At 40.6% G+C, this 23,027-nt stretch overlaps 1 protein-coding gene across 7 annotated transcripts in view; it reads left to right on the forward strand.

Moving 5' to 3' along the window:
- FOXP1 (forkhead box P1) overlaps positions 1-23,027 on the forward strand; it is a 611,298-nt gene that overhangs the window by 281,300 nt on the left and 306,971 nt on the right. For 4 of the 7 annotated variants that reach the window (XM_061128081.1, XM_061128082.1, XM_061128087.1 and 1 more), the window contains one exon: positions 335-395. The gene's annotated coding sequence lies outside the window, so the exon portion shown is untranslated. Of the gene's footprint in view, positions 1-334; positions 396-6,701; positions 6,793-23,027 lie in introns of all 7 variants that reach the window. The other 3 variants (XM_061128083.1, XM_061128086.1, XM_061128084.1) reach the window with 2 other exon arrangements.

Genomic DNA, 23,027 nt, shown 5'->3' on the forward strand with positions numbered 1-23,027 from the left:
ACTGGTTTCCCAAAGCAAAGTCCTGTGACTCACAGGTTATTCCACATGAAATAAATGGATAGACAACAAGATGAGAAAAAGTTCATAAGCAAAATGTGAAATGTTTCACCTTGACTTTTCCAACATCCAAGTTGTTGTTATTGTCTTGAAGAGCTCAAAGGCACAAGGTCCCGTAAGTGGAGGGCTTGGCACTGGCTTTTATTAACTCTGAGTGTCTTTCGCCATTAAATAGAAGTGAGTTCTTTCGTTGTTTATCTTGCGTCTCTCCCAGGCAAATAGGTGGTTGCTGCTTTGTCTTGACATTCAGATTTTTGATATTCTCTTTTGTTTTCAGGGTAAGAAGTGACCTTTTGAGGTGACTGTAACAGAAGATTGCTTTGCAGAAGCCAAAAAAGGTAAATGCAAATATAATTAGTGGAATTACGTTAAGGACTCTATCTACTGCCTTCTCGGCATCTTAATTCAGTTCTTTTCAGATCTCCTAATTATCAAATTTGCATGTATTTATTTGTGTAAGTACATATGTAGCATATTTTTGGAGGCCTTTAAAGAAAAGATTGCTCTTAAGAAATGGTTCACATAGTCACATTTTCCTCTCTAAATATTATCAAACTTTTCCCCTGTTTGTGGGAGTTAAACTCTTTTTTTTTTTTTTTGGTAGTTGACTTGGTAGTTTTGAAGTTAGAAAGGAATATTCACATCACAAAAGTGGTGATTCATAAAATTAACATGCTGCAAATAGGAGTAACGCATATCAGTGTTTTGTGCTGAAGTGGTGTCATCCGATGGATGTTCATCTGGCGGCTTTATAATCACCTTCTTTCAGAAATTAATAGTCAGGCACCATAGCAACGCGTCGTGTTGATGTAACTGCTGTGTGGCGTGGGGCATGTCCCTGTGATGTCAGTCCTCAGCTGCCTTGTTCTCTTGACCTTACTTGAAAATCAAATGAGTACTTGATTTTAAAATTAGAAGTTTTCAGAGAGACTAATGTAGGTTGATGAATTAAAGCTAAATTAAATTTTCTCAAACTCACTTTTGGGAGCAGGGGTGAAAAAAAAAGCACTTTGGTTAAAATGGTTATGGAGGCTACATATTTGGTTTTCTTTTCTTTTTTTTTTTTTGATACCCAAAGTATCTCCCCATTGAAGGAAGGGGGTCAGCTCATTCAAGTTCATCTTGCAGGTCATTTTCAAGTCTGATGTTTCTTAAGGGGCAAGCATCTTCATTTTATTTTTGAATCTTGTCCAATGGTATTTCCATTCCACTGAGTAGATTTGTGTCAATTTTAAAACAGGTTACTTGCCAGCCTGGTTGCACAAAGCCTTTGTTTAGATCTTAACCAACTTAAAGTTTATGAATTTGTAGGATACAGACTTCTTTAGTTGAGCAAGGTTTTTTGTGAAACTTTCATAATGTGAAGATTCTTAGATCGGTTTTGTTTCTAATCTTACTCAGGGCTTGGGGGTTCTAGAAGGTATTATCAAAGTAGAAATTTATTTTTCTAGTCGCATTCTGGCACATTTCATTTGGACTAGAAAGTCCAACCAGCTTGCCTCATTTCACCATCTTTGTTGTTTAATTTAAACCGTGTGGGAGACACATAATTGTCCTCCAAGGAGGATATAGTACCTTTCAGATGTCCCAGCATGGGAAGGGGTGATTCCAACCAGTAATTAAGATTATCAAGTCATACCTAGAGTGCTTTTCTGCAAAGCACTTCCCAGTCTCCCAATCTTCATCTGTCTCAGGGATCTGCAGCTTTTTTCTGCAAAGGGTCATCCAGCCGCTACTTCCTGTCTTGTGGGCTGATTTATCCGTGCCTCAGCGGCTGAGTTGTATGTACACTGTGCACCGTCTCTGTGGTCCCTACAAGATCTCAGTCCAGAGCGCTGCTCCTTCAAATCCATGCCAGGTGCTGAGCTCACTTCATGCTGGGAGCAAAAGTGTCTCGTGAAACTAAAGATTAAAGCTGAAAAAGTGGTTGAAAATAGAAAATATTTAGCTTGAGAGTTGAATTATCCCTACAGCTCCAAAAATGGACTTTATTAGTAGGTTTTCATTGTTTTATTCGGATTTATGTATTCAGATAAATTTACAATTTATCTGTAAGCATAAATTATTTTTCTCCTGACTTATGTCTTTATGATGAATATGGTTACACCCATAACCTGAAAATGTTTGAGTTTGGATAGAATAATTTTTCCCAATTTCATGATATTGTTAAAGATATTGTGAGTCAAGGGCATGTTTGGGGGAAAAAAAGTTTCCAGGAATGTGTCATTACTGTTGACTAAGAGAGGTAGTCCATAGGGAGAAAAAAATGCTTCTTTGTAAGGACCATCAAAAACATGGTGTATTATGGTATATGCTGTCCTGCAAATCAGGAACCCCTTGTCAAATTTCAGGACCATAGAAAAATTTTGTCCTTCTGTTGTCTTCTCTCATAAAACAAAGGAAACTGAACAACACAGTCATCTAATTATTCTTTTTGTCTTGACAGCTTGGAATCTCAGAGTAAGAGTTTTTGCTTAATGTTAGTAGTTTTTTTCCTGACAACTTCAACTTTTTGTTGTTGATACTTTTTTTAAAGTCAACTTCATTTTTCCTGCTCCCAATTAACATTTTATTATTTAACTGTTTTTCTTCAACAATGTAAGTTCAGTTGTGTTTGACTCCATTTTCCATTATATTTTCTTAGAAATAAGTTATATAGACAAACAATAAGCTGCATGTACTTTTCTTACCTTTTATCAAGCTTAAGGATCCTTCGAAAACTAATCCTTATATATAAAGGGGAAAAAAAAAGATTTGTTAAAAATAGAAACTCTTTAAAAATATGTATAAAATTGGACAGAATGCTTAGTATTTCTTCCCAGTGAATAAACCTTAACAGAGAGACCACGCTTTTTAGTGATGGTGATGATCACGAAACCAGCACCGTCTTCTACATCACACAGAGGATGTAGATTTCAGATGCCCGGAGTTCCTCAGTCGCTGCCATGCTCAAATGTGGCATCTGGGAATCATTAACAGTCAGCATAAATACAAGTAAATGTGCCTACATTGATACTCTGGAAACAACTGGTTATATGCAGGAAAGCAGCCAGACAAATTCTAAAAACCAAATGAAGCCTTTTTTCACAGTGAGATTCGGAGTCTGAAGGATCATGAAGAACTGTCATCCTGCTTGGTAGTGATTAACAGTTTCTTCCAAGTAGATTTGAGCACTTTACAAAATGGGTCTAGTTGCTGGCACTCCTTAAAGGTAGCTGGTAATTATTATAATCGCCACTTTACAAACTGGGAAACTGATCACATTGAATTAGTAACTTATCCAAGGTCAAGTCAAATGTCAAGACTGGGGCTCAAAAGACAACTTGCTCTGGTCACAGTTATATTGTCGTCATTCTGTCATGGCTGCCTTGGTTTGGTGGTTTAATATAGGTATCTATGTCATTTTTTCCCTGCTTCCCCCAGACATTCACAATTCACCCATATAGATTTTTGCTAAAACTTAAAATCTAATTTGTGAAATTCATTGTTCTGGATTCAGTTCTGATTAACACTGGGAGTAATTGATGATAATTACAAAGCCTGTATAGGTGACAGTTAAATGGTTATTTTTAAACATTGGTCATCTTAAATATTTTGTGTTGGTTCAGTTTTACAGTCAACTTGTTGATGAAAAAGTTAGAAAAAAAGAAAGAAAATATAAAAGAAAGTGTAATCATTTCAATTTTTCTTCTACCCCCAGTTTGAGCTATTTTTTGTTAGATCAAAGAGTTATAAGGTATCTTTATATACTTCACTCATTGTGTCTTACATGTTACAGATTATTTCTTGGTTACAAATAAAGTTGAAAATAGCTACCCAGTCATTTTAAATATATTCATTGGTTCTTCTGAAAGTATATATTTAACGTGATTTTAAAGTTTACTTAATGACAACAATATTCTGAGTTTAAATCCTTCCAAAAGACGTCTTTATAACATTCAGCATTTGACTTATTTGCCTGTTCAGGAAGTTGTTATAAAAGACACTGGAAAAGAGTGTTTTCATTGAGCTACCAGCTGACCACACTGGCTGAAATGACTAGTCAGTCAGTTTAGTTAGGCAATGAACTCCATTTTACCTCCCCTTCGCCCTCAGCCTACCCATGCCTGGGTTGTAACACTCAGGGTAAAGACTAGGCTGATATAAAGACTCTTGCATACAATGGCTTAAATCAAGTAGAAGTTTACTTCCCTTTCTCATCTAATAATCTGGCCAGTCCAGCTTGACTAGATGGGTTCTTTCTCTTTCATTCTTCCCTCCTTTGGGCCTTGTCCTTATCTATATGGTTGAAATACAGTGAAGTCCATGGCAAGCAATTTTCTTTGAAGCAAATGACTTAAAAATTGCACACGTCACATCCATTGACATTTAATTGGTTAGATTGTGATCATTTCACAAGAAGCTGCAGTGGCTGTTGGGGAATGCCTATAGCTGGGTAGCCAGGAGCTTGGGAGAATTGGAGAACAGATTTAAGGGGACATTTAGCACTCCAGCAACTTGACTGGCTGAATTGCCCCAACCCAATATTGCATTCCTTCATTCATTCATTTGTACATAATATAGATGTATATACTACATATGCTATTCATCAATTATTGCTGCAGGTGTTTATTGATGACTGTGTGCCAGATGCTAGGATCACAGCACTACATGAGAAGGATACCATCTCTGTCCCCCTAGAGTTTAGTAGCAAAGGGGAAGACAGACATTATGCATGATCATGATGACAGGTGTTCAAAAGGGCAGGTATTGGTGGTTATGAGAAAGTATTCTCTAACAGGGAGATCAGGGTGTCAGAGCTTTATGTATTTTACCATGATCTGAAAGCTATGTTAGACTAATTTGATTTTCTTGTGTGTTTCATGCCAGTATTGTGGTGAATGTTATCAAGCCTGTTAATTTTTTGTTAATAGCTTTATTATTAAATATATCCAAACTATCCACCTTGCGCATCTTCAGAAGAAGTTATCAGCTTAATTGAAAATGTAACAACTTAACAGATATAGGAGGTCTTACCTTTCTTTGGCAATTCAAAAATCTCAGAGAAAATCTGAAGCTCAAAAATGTACAAAAACAAAACTCTGTTTAAGGTAGCACATGTATGATAACCTTGACTGCATTCATACACATTTGAAATGAACTGTGCAATAGTTTTTAGCATGTTCAGAGTTTGCACCCATCATCACAATCTAGTTTTGGAACAATTTCATCACCCTGGAAAGAGACCCCCATACCCATTAGCAGTTACTCCCCTCAACCCAACCCTTGGCAACAACAAATACAAATACCATCATAGAGTTTTGCCTCTTCTGGACGTTTTATGTAAATGGAATCATACAATATGTGGTCTTTTGTGACTGACTCCTTTCCCATAGCATAATGTTTTCAAAGTTCATTCAAAGCATTTAAATTTTTAACTTTCTTACCATCTCAGAGTTATATGAATTCTTACTCCTAAGTCCAACACAATGGTGCCCTGAAATACTCTCTCGAGGGATGGAATTGGGAGAAAATTACCCTTTTCATGTTGTTTGTATTTCCATAGAAATAGACTTGGCCTCCCAACAGTTAAACTTCAGAATTTAAATGTTTGCATTTTAAGTTAGCTGTTTTTAAACATTGTTAACCATAATGCTAAACTAAGTAACTCTGTAAACAAGAGCTGTCTCTCTTGAATGTTCGTTTCAAAGAAAAAAATTTTAAATATTGATTTCCAGAGAAATATGCTCAATAGAGTTCGTTTTCAAGCAGAAGTCACTTGTTGAAACGTACATGAAGGCATGTTTTGTAGTAAAGACAATATTTGCAACAGTTATCAAGTAGCCATATTTTGCACAGTAAAAAAAATAAATAACAAATGGTTTTAGTCATCTTTTTAAAATGATGTTTTGGCTCTTTCATCTGCCAAGGGCACAAATATCCAAACTATCCACCTGGAGCATCTTCAGAAGAAGTTATCAGCTTAGTTGAAAGTGTAACAACTTAACAGATGTAGGAGGTATTACCTTTCTTTGGCAATTCAAAAATCTCAGAGAAAATCTGAAGCTCAAAAATGTACAAAAACAAAACTCTGTTTAGGGTAGCACATGTATGATAACCTTGACTGCACACTTCCTAGTATCTCGTATCATCCAGGACCTTAAAGGAGTGGATGGTATACCAGTGGTAGAATTCTTGAGTCTCTTTTAAAAGTTGACACCTTCTGCCCAGGGCTGAGTATGGATTTGAAATTCGATGGTATCTTTTAAAAAGTCTGTTGATGAGTAGGACTTTTCATAAGTGGCAAGTGAAATTACTCATTTAAGTTTGCACTGCTCTGTCCTTGATCTCAACTGGTACTTCCATGGCCTTCGCATGCATTGAGAGTGAGGGGAGAGAAAAATGAAGAGCTTGAAGTCTTCATGCTCTGTTTAGGTGCGCTCTTTTTGAAGTGTGAAGATTATGTAGATTTTCCCTTGAATCCTGTATATTAGCAGGTATATGGTGTATAATTAAAGGTAATTAGATGTTTTGTTAATTATCTGACAGTGGAGCGAGTTATTTAAAAATATTTTTTTAATTAAAATCTTGCATCATTGGACAGACTGTGATGATTTCAGTTTATAGATTGGCATGGATCTTTACTTCCTCACTTTTTCCTCCAGGCCTCTTTTTTTCTGGAAGTCAGTATCTCTTTCAAAGGATTGTGAGCAGCCCCTGGAGACCAAAGGAAGTGTCCTAAACCATTCATTACAGGTGACATTCTTTAAAGTTTATTTAGAGCAGTGATTTTCAAAGAGCATATTGGGACCCATTTGTGAGTTAGGTAATCAATTCACTGGACTGTGCCCAAGAATTTGAATGATAAATAGGATAAGTATACAAAGAGTAGAGAAAAATGCAATAGACTAGATCTTCACTGTCCAATATTGAAACCACTGGCCACATGTAGCTATTGAGCCCTTGAAATGTGGTTAGCCCAAACTTACGTGCTATAAACTTTAAATCCACAAAGCCTTTCGAAGAATTTGTATGGAAAAAAGAATGTGAACTATTTGAATAATTCTTCTTTATTGGCTACACATTAAAATGAGCATAGTTTGTATATATTGAATTAAGTAAAATATTAAAATTAATTTCAAGGTTTCTTTTTGCTTTTCCCATGTGGTTACAATTACTTACGTGACAGACATTGTATTTCTATTGGGCAGTTTTGCTCAAGCCAGTGGGGAATAGAGCAGTGAGTGACATAGCGACAAGGCCTCTGCTTGTGGCTCTAGCGGGTGTGGACAGGTAGGGAAACCTGATAAGTAAATATGAGGTGATAAGTGTGGTGAAGAAAATATAGGTGGTAAGGGAGGTCAAATTGCCAGAGGGAAGGAGTTGCAATTGTAAATAGCCAGGATAAGTCTAACTGAAGCACAGGCATTTGAGCCAAGAAGGCATGTTCTAAAAAAGAGTAAGTTGGCCACTGTGGCAAAAGTGAAGTCTTCCAAGGGAAAGGGTAGTAGCGGACAAGGCCAGAAATAACATGGCCAGATCTAGTAGGGCATTAAGGCTCATTGGACTCTTAGTCTCTTAGTGGAGCAGAGAGCCATGAATGGGCTTTGAGATGAGACAGGATTTGAGTCACATTTTAAATGGATCACTCTGGAAGTTGTTTTGAAAGTAAACGGTGGGTGGGTGCGGTGAGCAGCAGGGAGATGCGTTAGGAATCCACTGTCATAATCTCAGTGAGATCTGGTGGCCAGGATGAGAACGGCAGTGGAAGCGGTGGGAATTTGTGAAATCTTAACACATGTAGTTTGATATTTAAATTTTGAACTTATCTAGGAAGAATCCGAGGAAGTCTGGTAAAATAGATGTGAAGTTTGAATACAGTTACATAGTGGATGACTCCCAAGATTTTTGTCTTAAGTGATGGGGTAGTATCAACTGATGGATTGCTTGTAGTAATTAAGAAAGAAGTCAGAAGACTGAGGACTCTCGGTTTAAGCAACTGCTGAAAGGATGGGGCTGCCCTTGAGAGAAACAGGGAAGCCTGTGGGGTGAAGGTTGATAGTATTAAAGGAAACAGTTCTTTAATTTCACTTGTGGAAAATGGTAAGGTGGACTTTGTTCAGGACCATCGCAGTAGGTGTAGGGAATACTGCAGTGAGATTTTACAGGAGGGAGAAGACGTTGAGCTCACCTGTATATACAGCATGGGCAAGTGAGAATTTATAGCTAAAGAGTTAGGGAGTGGCAAGGGGTCAGTAGCTGAAAAGTTTCTGGAAAGAAAACATCAGGAGTAAGGGGGAATTCTGGGTCAACTGCTCTAACAAGATTCTTGCTAAAGATAAACTAGGGTGACCCAACATCTCCTGGGGGATGGTGGAGAGTGAGGAACCCTATCAGATCTCTAATCCAGTGGTTTGGATATTAAATATGCATAAAAGGCAGGGGTAAAAGGAGATGTATACTTAAATCTTGAAGTTAAAATGTAGTCTTTAATCATCTAAAGTACCTCAGAGCTTGGTGTGGTTAACCTGGTCTCTAGATTAGTAAAGTACTAGGAGGTGCACATGAGTCTATTACCTTTACCTTATACTAATATAGGTAGTCTTTGATGAGTTCATCTGTCTTTCAAATTAACTAAGAACATCAAAGATTCTGGCTCATTCAAAAATTCGGAAACAGTTGAACATTTTTGAGATTTCTAGGCTGATCCCAAATCTTTGAGCATCTAGGAAACTTTAGGTAAAATAATGAAAAACATATATTTTCTCTGTTTAGATACTAACTACCATTAAGGTGGTACTGGGTGAGGTAAGCACATCCCCTCTTTGTGGAAGATGATAAATGTACTTCTGAATTTGTTTTCATTATAAAATGGCATTAAAAGAAATCAGAAGAGCATGAAAATATAGAAAGAAAAAATTTCACTGGTGACCTCATCTAAATAGTTCAGCATTTTATCTCCATCCTGCAGTGTTTTGTATGCACAGATTTGTTTATATGTACTTGTACCATATATACTATTTTGTTTCCTGCTCTTACCGTTAAAGTGTCATAAGTATTTTCCCAAGATATCACTGTTACCAGTTTAGTCGCTCAGTCATGTCCAACTCTTTGCGACCCGGTGGACTGCAGCACTCCAGGTTTCCCTGTCCATCACCAACTCCCAGAGCAGATTTATCCTGGAATAGATATATCACTGTTATATCTCAGTCTTATTTTTAGGGTACATTGGTGACTTCCACTGATGTGTTATCTGTTCCTGCAGTGATGGGTCTTCTGATTCCCTCCAGTTACTAATGATGGCCAGTATGCATGTGTAGGATGTCTCAAGATAGCTCAGTATCTTGAATTAGTCTTATAAATATGATATTGGAATTACAGGTTATCACTCAGTTTCTCCCTCTACTTTTAAGTAATATTAACATTAATCTGAGGCACATGAAATCAGCCCCTAGCATCAACTACATGTGTTTTCCATAATGAGGTACGTTTTGCATTAACTTTGATTTCAACATTTCTGGACTTTAAGTTGCTCGACGTTTTTCTTTTCTGATCTGAATCATCACTTGATATTTTTTCACTTTAGCAACTTGATTTGCAGCATGGGAGCAGGGAACTTTGCATTCTTTCCAGGGGCAGCCATTCATCCTCTCGTTGTTGTGTTATCCCAAACATCATTCCTTCTCTTTTCCCAGAACAGCCATGAATTTACGTGGTCTGGATTTGTATCTCCGAAATTTGTTTCAGTTGAGTTTTGGTCTAGGTTACCCAGGAAAACTCAAATGTCTTGATAGCTTTTAACGTTTAGAAGTTTTAAGTTTTCTTGCATGCCAGACTTCACCAGTATTGTCGTTAATTGTTTAGGCAATACATATTTATTGAGTTCCTGGGAGGCTGTGTGTTTGAAATTGAGCTGTCTCTCTCTGTCCTTTGTGGCCATTCCCTTGTCTAGTCCTTAGATTTGTAGTTTCAGAGAGAACCAAGAAACTTAGCCTTCTCTAGTCCATTCTTTATAAGTTATTGGAGATGAAACTAAGACTCAGAGAAGGAAAAAGATGTTCTCCCATCAACTGTGTAATTGTAGCCAGCTATGTTGGGAGTCCTTGTCTCTTTTAATGTACCTCTTCCTCCCTTTTATGATAAAATATCAAAAACAAGTGGAAATATTAAAATTTCATTGTTAAAAATTTCACTGTTAAAAAAATAGACTTGATGAAAACCAAAATGTATTTTTTATATGGATGGCCCTTCCTTAAATTTCATTTCCAATGTGCTTTCCTTTTTCCAGCTATGGTAAGGGAAATTAACACCATTTACAGATGTTTAAAAACAGGAAATATGAAAAGGATCATCTAAATATGTTCACTTCAGAAAATGTCCACTTTTCATTTTCTCTTACTCCTTCATTTTCTTCTCCTCTCCTGCTCAAGCGTCTAAATCTTCTCCTCCTTCCATCTCTCTTTCCCCTTCCTCCTCATCCTTCTTTCTTTCTTTTTTTTTTCTCATCCTTCTTTCTTTTCTTCTGCCACCTTTCTTCTCTTCCTCCTTACTCCTTCTCCCCGCTTCCTCTCTCTCCCTCTCTGTGTCCTTCTAAGGCATGATTATTTTTATACAAGGATATTTAATGAGTATGTGTGTAATGTTAAAATGTTTCTGCCAGTTGACAACTATTGGGAATTTTTTAAATAGTTGAGTATTTTACATAGCATGAGAATTTAGATGTCTGCTGTGTCTCTATCTGACTGGTTCATCCCAGTGAGCCGCTCCCTTGTGGCATGTGTTTTTCCGAAGACTGAGGCACAAAAAAGAACAGCAAGATGTGTTGGTCATTGTTTTTGAGGTTCACACTGTGTAACTGATTGGAACTGCTTAGCTCTGAAATCTTGTTCCCCCTAGTTCCGGAATGGGATTGACATCCTCTCTTTATTTTCTTAAGTAGGATAAAAATAGGTAAAGACCAATGTAGGCTTGTCATCTGGAAGGGTCATATGACTTCATTAATTAAATTCTCCTAATGTTAGTAGTAATAGAACATAGAATAGACAGTTCTTATGAGCTTCATTTTTTTTTTCTTTCTGATTACAAGTATAAAAACCAGTTCACTATAGGGAATTGTAGGAAAGTTGACCAAATAAAATAGTAAAAGTGATCTAGAATCCTGCCCCTGGGAATAACATATAGTTTATTTTTTCATTTTATGTACACATATTTGACATAACTGCAGTCATACAGTATATAGAATTGTATATTTTTTTAAATTTAGCATTACATGGTAAACATTTTCCCATGTCATTAAGACATCTTAAATGACTACATACTAATCATTTTTTTGTATATAACAATTTAATTCTTCAATGTTGAGTGTGGGAGTTGTTTCCAATTTTTCTGTAATATGTTACAGTGGGCATATAGGTGCACATATGTTAATCAGTTTCCATTTCTTTAGATATAGTCTACAGGGGGAAATTTCTTTAGATATATATTCTATAGGGGGAAATTCCTAGAAGAGAAGTTTTGGAATTGTAACAGATTTTCTATATATGCTGTCATTGTACATTTCAAAATGCACCAATTTATTCTGCTGATACTGAGTGAGAATGTTTATTTCACTGCAATTTTGGCAACACCGAGTTTTAGTATTTTTTGTTATTGTCATTTAAGTTGTAGAAGAAAAAAGTGTACCTCATTTTTTCTCTTGTTCAATTCTATTGTTGCAAATGAAGTCTAGAAGTTTTGTCTCTTGAGACTCTTTATATTTCTTCTTTTAAATTTTCATAGTTTGGGAAGCAGTCAGGGTGTGTAGGAATGGGGATGGGGACTCCAAGGTGCTGGGCAGTTAGAGAAGGGATCCTGTCATTGGAATGTTATTTGACCATTGGTTCTTATGCCAGAATGTACAGAGTAAGTTCACCAAGTGCTCTGTTGTAGCTTAGATCTGAGTGTAAAATACTGTAAGACCAGACCATTGGCATTTTGATGCTTCTGAAATCCCATGGAGAGATCTGGGGCTCACAAGCTTTTCAAAAACTTTGATGCTTTGAGTTTATGTCTTTATTCAGTAAATAATTATTGAGTGCTTACTTATTCCGGGCAGTATTGAGGGCAACAGGGAGTATTTGGTAAACCAAAAAAGGAAAGTTCTTCTGTGAATGAGGTGGCTATACCTCACTGCTTAATGGTGAGCACAGATGGACAGATCTGTATAAAGGACTTAGCACAGTGAGAGCAACTAGCTGCTGCTCACCTTGCTGTTTCTGCTAATGCTCTGTTTCCATCAGCATCTCAAATTAAAAACCAAAACACAGTGTTGAGCTAGGTCCTATCTCCAGCCCCCTTATCACACCTCGGAGAGTGGGGCCTGTGTTCCCCAGCCCACGAAGCTTCTGTCCATTTCTTTTAGTCCCTTTATTTAGTGAGCTAGTATCTTCCAAGTAGGTTCCAGAAGTTCCCAGAGAAGCATGGCTGTGTCCAACTAAACAGTAAGATTCTGGGGACAGCCCCATGGGCTTCAGGGGGCCCCTCCGATTTCCTGCAGTTGAGTAGGAATGTTGCCGACAGTTGAGCTCCAGAAGGGAGTGGGGGCACTGGCAGTAACACCCCCCCACCCCGGGCGTTTTGCTCTGTTAGTCTGTAAGCCCAGCAAGCTGGTTCTCCTCAACCCTGAACCTACAGATTAAAAATAAATGCACACACACATGCATGCATACATACACTCTTCCTCCTCAAGACTTCCCGCATCGGGCCGATGGGGGACAGGCAGGCCCCAGGCCAGGGCCCCCCCCGGGCCCCCCTTTGGTGTCCGCCACTCCCCAGAGCGCCCTTGGAACCTGTGCTCCTGTCTGCGTGCTTGCTGGGTTACTGTCATCATCGGTTCAAAACATGACCAGTTTTAAATGGAAGAAATAAGCATTTCTGATGCTGAAGTGAGGAAGGGGTAGCTCTTTGTTTCAGACCAGTATGTCCCCCCACTTTCACCCCAAGAAGCGCGGTTTGGGAGAGGCTGTGTCTGACTTAAGACGTGTCAATTCTAGGGCCTGTTTCTGACTTGCTCGCTCATAGGTCCCCACAGGGGACAGTGAAAGGCCCATCTCTTAGGTGTGATGTGAAGATCACAGAAAGGACCATTGAGTTAAGTGTTCCTTTTTAGAGTTCTGCACTTAGGCCCTGTCCTGCAACTTTTCAGCTGTGTGGTGTTGAGAAATACCAGATCTTTCCAAGCCTTTTTTTTCCCCTTCCTTATCTAAAAAAATAGGGACTAAACTAGTACCTCCCTTGTTGAGGTAGTTGGAAGATAAACCCAGTTACTGCGAGTCACAAGTTCTTAGAGCAATGCTTGGTATATAGCAAGTGTTCTGTAACGTCAGCTCATTTTACTGTGAGCATAGCGCATGGAATGTAGTAGTAGGTTGTTAAGGATGTTAATAATTTTTCTCTAATTTTAAAAATAATGAAAACATTTTTAGATGTCTTTTTTTATCAGTGAGCCTAGTGGAAATAGGAGTGAAATAGGCTTCCTGATACCTTCCCTTGGTCCCAAAGAGAAAAGAAAAACAAAATCTTTAAGGTCCCGCTTAGAAGGAAAGGGTTTCTGAGTGTTTCAGGATCGCAGTATAAAAATCATCTTCCTCTCCTTCTCGTCTCTTACCTGGGATCCAGAGGTGAGGAGTTGGGGTCATTCAGAGGGATCCACCCAGCTGATTTTTGTAGCTTTTGAAGCAGCCTCTTAGCTACACTGCAGCTTCCGTCTAGGTGCTACAGTTATCTAAGTCCAGGCCATGGACACCCAGATGCTCCTGAGTTCACATGGAGAGATCTGGGACCCATAAGCTTTTTGAAACCTAAACCGTGTGACCAAAATGGTGTGAAAAGATTTTCCAGGGCTGTGCTGAGTGAGATTCATTGTCTCAGGCGTGATTTTATTGTAGACCTTAAATATGGAGATTGCATTAAAGGAGCCTTAGGCTCGTGTCCCCAGCACTTCACACTGAGGACCCTGTGTAGATGCTTCCCTGAATGTTCTCTGTGTCTGTGACCAGTGAGAAAGAGGGAAGGGAGAGGGGAAGAGGGTGGGCAGGGCAGGGACCAGGAATTCCTCACTATCTGGGAGAAAGTAAACTTTCTAACTACTTAGATGTGGGAGTGGAGGGTTGGCTCTTTGAAATACACTTGGTTGGAATGACCTTGACCCTGCTAGGGTGTGCATGCGCACCCGTGTGTGTGTGTGTGTGTGTGTGTGTATAGACATGCACACAGGGGAGATGGTGGCAAGCCCTTTCCCTGAAAACTCCAGAATCTGTCATTTTCAGCGAGGATATGGGAGGTTACCCCAAGGGCTGTCTTGTGTTCATGACACCTGACGAGTGGTTCTCTCTGTTCCTTCAAACTTTGTGCAGTTTGATTTTTCTGCACTTATACATGGCACTTCTCATAAAGACAAAGAGTAATAAAAGCCAAAGTGAGAAAGTAAACATTACTGCATATTCACCCCCAACCTCCGCCCCAGGATCAGGGCCTGGACCACTTTGGAGACAGTCCTTCTAAACATCTCGCTCCTTCCCTGTTTGTTACTGAGCACGCCTGGGCCGTCCAGTATGGTAACCAGGTCCTACCAGCAGGTCTGGAGCCGTGAAATGTAGCTAGTCTGAGTTGACACATGCTGAAAGTGTCATAGCCACTCTAGATGTTGAAAAATGAGACTGTAAAGTATCTCCTAAGTTTATAGATATTTCTTACATGTTGAAATGATAGTATTTAGATATATTGGATTAAATAAAATATACTATTAAAATTAATTTGCTCCATTTTACTTACGAAAGGTATCTACTAGAAATGTTTAAATTACTTTTATGGCTCACAAATTATACTCCTCTCTGGCAGTTGGGGGCAGGCACATGATAGTTTTAATAAAATAACGTTACATTTTTCCTACATTTTTTAAAATGTAAAAATACGTTGTCAATATCTTTCTGTAGAAATTGACATATGGCAGCGTTATTATCACCTTATAGCTGTGTGTCGATATATCATAGTTTATTTAACCTGTCCCGCTTTGTTGAATGTACAGAGTTGTACACAGTAGTGCTGGTGATCAAGCTTGTATGTTCATTTTTGCAAGCCCATCTGATTATTTCCTCAGTGTAGGGTTTCCCAACTGGAGAGCTGTGGACATTTTGGTCTGGCTCACTCTGTTGTGGGAGACTTTGTTATACACTGTGGGGCGTTTATCTCTTTCCTGGCCTCCCCGCACTCTGTCAGCAGCGCCCCGTTCCCACCCGCACCCACGACAACCAGAAGCACTCCGGGACGTTGCCGCGTGTCTCGTGAGGCAAAAGCGCCCCAGTTGAGAAGCACTGACACAAAGCGAAGTACCGGAAGGCGAAATGCTAGATGGAAAAGTATACATATTTAAAATTTAGATAGATTGATAGACATTGATATATATGCAGACTGTTATGTCTGTTTTCAAGTTGTTTTCTTAGAAGAATAGCATCAGTTTATATATCTATCAAGAGTAACAGGGATCCTCATTATATGCCTGTAAGACATTTAAGAAAGAAGAGCTGTGTATTTGTGAATTTATTTGTTGGCAGTTTGTTCATTCAGCTTTATTTCATTGCCTTCCTGAGACGAGCTCTTGTGAGGACCATGATGGAGGCAGTCTAGGTGTTTGCTGTCGGAGGCCAGCCTGGCAATGACATTAGCTCAGCATGATGGACAGGGCTTCTGTGCTCTTAAAGGGACTGAAGGTGGTAGAAGGTCAGAGAGAGACTCTCCTGTTACTTTGCAATTTAGGACTTTTCCTTATAGTGAGAAATGGGAATAATAGTAAATGACGTTAATAGTCATAGCTGATTATTGAATATTTGCTACATACCAGGTGCTGGGCTAAGTGTTGTTACATATAATTTTGTTTAAACTTAAGAAAAACCTGGGTTTTAGGTAAATGCCACTGTTTTCACCAGATGAAGGAAGATGGGCTTAGAGAGGTGGCCAGCCATCAATCTGGCATGCCCAAGGTTACAGCCTTACTATGTGGTGTGGCCAGGACATGAAGTAGGCAGTCCAGGTGACCATACTATTCATTTATTTGCTCTTCCAACACATATTTGAGTTTCTCCTATGTGCCAACACTGTGTTATTTTTTTGCTGAGTTTATAGGAGTGAGCCAAAAATAACACAGTTGCAACCTCATGCAGACTAATGGGAGCTGATAAAAACTATTCTGATGAGGACTAAGAAATGGAGGTACGTGATGCTTTGAGAGTCTACATTTGAGGGACTTGGCCTTGTCAGGAAGTTCAGGGAGGGCTTCCAGGAGAAATAATGGTTAGAATGAGATCTGGAGAAAGAGCAAAAGGGTGGAGGTTATTGGGGAGCCAAAGAAAAGAAACATCATGTCCCGTGTGTCGAGGTGGACTGTGGTATGTGGAAGGTTCTGGCCATGTGGAGAAGGTGTAGCCTGAGTATGCAGCCAAGGATGCAGGTTACAGGCAGAATATCCATGGATCTGTGCTTTCAAAAGCAATTTTGTTTGCTTGTGTTTGTAGTGTGGGGTATGGGAGATGGGGTGGGGTGGGATTAGAGGGATGGAGAACATGATCACATTTGTGTTTTGGGAAGATCACTCTGTGACGTGTTAAGAACGCCTAGTGGCAGCGGGCAGTAGATACAGAAAACAAGAAGGTGTGCAGTTACTGATTTGCAACAAAGAATGAGCATTTCTGCTTCAGTTGTTCATGGATGCATCACAAACTCACCTGAAACTGGCTTAAGCAGCATCCATTGGTGCAGGATACTTCCCTTTGGGCAGGGCTTGTTCTTGTCATTGTTCAGTCGCTCAGTCATGTCCAACTCTTTGCGACCCTGTGGACTGCAGCACAGAAGCTTTCTGCTCTTCATCTCCTGGAGCTTGCTCAAACTCATGTCCATTGAGTCAGTTATGCCATCCAAACATCTCATCCTCTGTCGTCCCCTTCTCCTGTTTTCAATCTTTCCTAGCATCAGGGTCTTTTCTTCTGAGTAGACTTTACATCAGGTGGCCATAGTATTGGAGCTTCGAGTTCAGCATCAGTCCTTCCAATGAATCTTCAGGATTGATTTCCTTCTCCTCTGCACGGCTGAGCAGGGGTGGTTTTTCCCTGCTCTGCATGGAGGTGACTCAGGAGTGCACTCACCGGGGAGCTTAGCTTTGACTGGAACATTCAGCATGGCTCTCATGTCTGCACTTGACACTTGGCTCTGGCCATGACTTGGCTCCCAGGCTGACTGCACCATCATGATAGACTTAGCATGAGATAGGACACTGCCAGCTTCCTGAAGGTCTCGGCCCAGGCCTGGCATAGTGCTAGTCACTCCTTTGCATTCATCTAAGCACTGCCAGTCCACACTCAAGGAGACGAGGAAGAGATTCCATCCTCTTGATGGACATGTGCACACAAGACGTGTGTTGCTGTGTGCCAGACACAAATGAAGACCCTGAGAATAGAGCACTGTAAGCTCTAGACTGCATTCTCGCTTGTATGGCCTTACAGAGGGAGACAGTAAGCATATAAACTAGAGCAGTGTCAAGTTTGGGTTGGAAACATCTTTGGTTGCTCAGGTTGGAACCACTTTCATTTATGTTGTAGACTGAATATTTGTGTTCTGCTCAAATTCATATATTAAATCCTTCCACCCGATGTCATAGCGTTTGGAGGTGGGAACTTTGGGAGGGGTGAAGGTGTCATTGCGGGGGAGTGGAGCTCTCTTGAATGAGATTAGTGCCCTTTAAAAGAGGTTATCAGACAGATCTGTCACCCTTCCCTACCATGTGAGGACATAGAAGATCCTTTCTGAACCAGAAAGTACATCCTCACCAGGTCCCGGTTCTGCTGGCACCTTGATCTTGAACTTCCCAGGCTCCAAAACTGAGAAATTTCTGTTGTTTATAAGCCACCACGTCTATGTTATTCTATTATAGGTACCTCAGTGGACTAAGATAGTGTGCTTTTTCTCTCCTGTAACCAGAGAGTCAGAAATCGCAGGAGCAAAACTGAACCTATGGACTGTCTTTGGGATCATGTAGTTACTCAGAAACATTTAGGCTTGCCATGTGCTCTGATATTTCGTTCAGAAAATATCACTGCTGGAGACCATGTGGGGGGAGAAAAGTAACCCTATAGCTTAGAAAAGAGAGAGTATTAGAAAGCAGCCAAGTATCACTGCTCCATATTTCCTCACAAGTCTGAGGAATTTGCTCTTAAAAATAAATGTGTATTTCATAATGCGCCTATTTGATTTCTCTTTAATCATTGGCTTTTTTTGTGTTTGCTGATTTTTCAGGCTTGCTAATTTGTGCTGTGTCTACCCATCATTTGTGCAAATTAGCAAGGTTTAACTAGAAATGAAAATGTCAAAGTTATTATATTATTTAAAATTAAAGAATAATTAGACTGGAGGAAAACAGGCTGAAAGAATGCTCCAAGCTATGTTAAAGGTGGGAAAAGACAGGGGAAAAATGCAGAAAGGATAAGTGTGAGAGGATGGGGGACCACTTGTCCTACTTCCAGGGATCTGGACGTATGATCACACCACATGGAACTCCAGGGATGTGGAGTGGACTCAGAGTCCTCACACATACCATCGGGGTAGGCCAATAGGGTTTTCTAACAGATCTATAAAATGTATTAATTTTTTAAAAAACTGGTTGGTGAAATATTTACCAGGTACTTTGGGATATTCTGCAGAGACCCTTAGCTGGTATTCTTGTGCTCTTCTTCTTGTTTCCAGTGTCCCTCCAGGGCATCTGAGCATCTGATCTTATCAGATGAATGCCAGGAAAAGGAAAGTGTCCGTAGAGGGTGTGTGAAAGGTGATGGGGATTTATTTTTCCAACTGGCACAGTTGCAGACTCTGTAGTAGTAAAAATCAGCTGTTGCTTCTTGGGATTTACATTCACCCAGCTGATCTAAGGCCTGTGTACAGGCATATAGCTTGTAGCATTGTTGTGAGAGGAAAAGCAACAGAATTCCCTCAGTGTTTGACAGGATGTAGAGTCTGTGGTCTCTCCATGGGGTGAGGGTGGGAAATACACGGGGACTGGGCTCCGCAGCTCTCAAAAAAGGATGTAGTAGACCCACATGTACTGGTGTGCAAATGTCTCCAAGATATCCTAAGTGACTTGAGGGCAAATATACTAGTCCTTGGGTAGAAGGCAGAAAAAAAAGATATACACACAGAATGCTATTATTGTGTTTGTATAGAATATTTTTGGAAGAGAGAGACAAGATATTGGTAACACTGAATGCCTTTGGGAAGGGAAATTGGTGGTTGGCACGGATAGAATTTATAGTCCCTATTTACCCTGTTTGTGCTATTTGATTATACATGTGTGAGTTGAGTATCCTTTTGAACATAGCTGTTCTAGGATGCCCAAGTGTTATTACCTAAAGGGCAGCAAGCCCTGCGGGAAAGGATCAGATACTGGGTTTTGATGATATCTTTTTAAATCTTTGCTTTCAGTTAATGTGAAAATCAGGTGTGATTGCTGATTGATTTCAAAACCTAGTGATAAGAAACTGTTGATTCAGCCCAAATCAACCACGTCCTCACTCTGGATTCCCACCTCTGCATGGCTTGTCACGTGTATAATGTTTGCTTGTGTTATCAACTTGTACTATCTAAGTATCTTATAGAACAGGTTTTTGGTTTTTTTTTTTAAAGTTGCATATTGCTAAGACACTGCCTATCCATACAGACTTAAGCAAAAGGAGACTGTATTTGACAACATGACTGAATAGGTTGAGTATAGACCTGCTAAGGCTCAATCTAAGCCCTAAAGCCTCATCTTTACGTTTCTCATGTCTCCCCTCCACTTTCTTCTGAAGCGACCCTATTTGTTAATGGGACTCCCCTTCCTGGAGGTGAGTACCCCTGTAGCTCCATCCTTGCAAACTCTCAGCTCCCAGGGCAGAACGGAAGGTCTCTAGGCTCCCCCTAACCCTAACCCTCAGGCATTTGTTCTCAAGCCTCCCTGTGGTTCCAGTGCTTCTGTGGGGGTGGGTATGGGGGTTGGGGATACTGCAGGCTGATTTGCTTTTGGCAGTTTGATTGAAACTGATCAATACCAAGCTCCTCCTATATGCCTGATTCTCTCAGCCTGGAGACATTAAGATGAATAAAATTCTTGGGCAGGTTTTGGGGAGCTTACACCCTGTTAAGGAAGGTACGGAAGCTCATGTGGGAACCCTTTTTGATGTGAAATACTAGACTCAAAGGAATTCTGAGGAGGGCTCATCTCTGCCTGGGAATATTGTTGAGAGACTTGTGAAAGAGGTGACCCTGACGTGAAGCCTTCCGTGGGAAGAACTTTTGCGTGCAGACAGATCCGAGAACGAGGCTGAAGGCATTCCAGTATAAGATGCCAGAGAGCAGACAGTTCTAATTTTCATCAGGTTCTGCTTATCAGGCTTCAGAATGGCCAGTGCACTGTCTTCTTGTCATCTTGAGGCCACCCTCACCAACCTGCATCAGACCTTCCGCAGTAAGCACTTGTCCTTAGAATATTGCAGCATTTTATTTCTTTGCCCTCATTTGGCAGAGATGTTTCTTACTCTGCGTGTTACTTACCTCTGTCTTTTCCCCAGATCCCTTTTTTTGCTTATTGTCTTGGCCACACAATTAGTACCCTATTGTCAAGCAGTAGTTCCCCCTCTAGCAGAGGGTTTGCATTTCAAGGACAGACTTTGTCATCAGAAACTTTGTTCCCAGCTACTGCAGTCACACAGGCAGTGTCGGGCTATGTTCAAGGAAGACTGAAGGGCTGTGGATTCAGCAGGAAAATATCAGCCAACTTTTGTGCTAGAAAACACAGTGCAGTATTCTTGAACCTTACAGAGGCAAGGAGGTCAGAGGAGAGAGGAAAGCAATGTGATTTGTGGCCAAGGTAGTCAGGAGCAAGGGAGATGGCCTGGGCATGTATCAAATCAATAGGGTCAAATTTTGTTATATTGGTTTAAGGATCAGGCACTTGCCGTGAGCCAGACGCGCATGAAGGAAGATCGTGGCAAGCGGAGAGCACAGCATCATTTGATGGTTCGTCCTCCTGTTGCATTCCAGCACCTCATGGCGGATAATTCTGGGATCTGAGCTTGAGCACAGCTCAGTCTTGGACCTGAGTGGATTCTCTCTTGTCCTCCTCACCGACCTAAATCTGGCCATTCTTAGGGGCCAGGAGAGGGGATCAAATACCACATGCATGCATGCATGCTATGCATGCTGAGTCGCTTCAGTCATGTCCGACTCTGTGTGACCCTATGGACAGCAGCCCACCAGGCTCCGCCGTCCCTGGGATTCTCCAGGCAAGAACACTGGAGTGGGCTGCCATGTCCTTCTCCAATGAATGCATGCATGCATGCTAAGTCGCTTCAGTTGTGTCCAGCTCTGCGACCCTATGGACCACAAAGAGAGGCGAATCTGTACCCGTGGGTGTGTGGCTTTCCATTAGTCTTCATCTGTACTGGGTTCTAATTTGTATTTAGTGAGAATGGAGGAGACCCTGTGGGCCAAGGAGCCGAGCAAGTTCCTTTCTGCGGGTCCTGCATCTGCCAAGCCAAGGAAGCCATGGCCGTGAGGCAGTTGGCTCCACATTCAGAAGTGAACTAGAACTGAGCCCTTCCTCAGCAGTTCTGGGAAATGATACCCTTGAAAGGGTATCAGCCAGAAAGTTGGGAAGACTGTGCTCCACTGATGCCAAACCCTAGGCGCAAAATGCAGCAAGGTAAGCCCTTTAATAACGGACAGAGTTCTTCACCTCAGAGAGTTGTCGGAAGCTGACAGTGTAAGTGTCTTCTCTTTGGTATAGCACTTGAGTGCAGCTTGTTGAGATCGAAGGGTTTGTGATTAGTGGGAATGAAGGATATAGGGGGAATTTCTGGTTTTGAAGGGGAACAGGCATGGAGACCTGTGTCAGAGAATGAAACAGGGGTGGTGGGCATTGATGTGGAACACAGACATGGAAGCGTCTAGGTCTTCTCTACTGTTGCTCAGGACTCTCGTTGCAGCTTGTCCCCCCGCCCCCCCACCCCAGCCCCCCGCCCCAGCCCCGCCTTGCATATTGTGAGACCCCTGGAGTTGAGGACCAGATTGGTTTTTGTTTGCAGCTGTTGGATGCAGTCATTCTGCTTAGCTCATGCGGACAGAGTGGTCCACTCACCCATGATGCTGCGGCAGGAGCAAATTATGCATATTATTTTTCACTGTTATATAAATTTTCCCCTGTGATATATTTGTCAAGGTTTTTACTCTTCACTGTCATAATTGGAGACTCTATTGCACACACACACACAAAAACCATCATTCACTGTGTATAGAATGTTGTCTGATATAGTATTGCCTTGTTCAGGGGTTATTTTGGGGGTGTATTCCTTATCTTAAAGTCACTCTAAAATCCCAATGGGTAGAAAACTTGTCTTTTAAGAATCTTTTGATTCCTGATTTAGAATATCTAATAGGTGCTTTATAACTGATGATTTCCCCATGAGACTCCTAGGCTTCCTTGAGTACAAGAACAATGTGTTAGATGTATTCATCTCTCTTGTCCAGGTTCCACACGTAGTAGGCCTTGTCTTAGAGGCAGAAAGAACCATTAGGAACTGCAGTGTTAATGAGGCAGACACCTAGTAAGACGATGCTCCGGTAACGATGCCTGGCTTTGGACTTAGGCCCAGTGAAAGCACATTAATGGATATGAGTTTTTCTCTGTATGGGTTTTCCTCTTTGTCTCCTTTCTATTTTTTGGTCCATGAGCAGGCTCTGTCTCTCTGTGGGGAAGCAGCAGACAGCTTCAGTGAGTATAAATGTTAGCAGCCGCACGTGGAACATAGCCCCAGAGATAATCACATGTACCAGTGATCTGTCAGTAGATTCTATTACACGTGTGGGTCTTTTATCAAAGGAATTGAGTTTTCTTGATATGTTAGAAAATAGTACTTTTTTGGCCATCTCTGGAATGG

This window comes from Dama dama, chromosome 24 (genome assembly GCF_033118175.1).
Source record: "Dama dama isolate Ldn47 chromosome 24, ASM3311817v1, whole genome shotgun sequence".
NCBI classification, from domain to species: domain Eukaryota; kingdom Metazoa; phylum Chordata; class Mammalia; order Artiodactyla; family Cervidae; genus Dama; species Dama dama.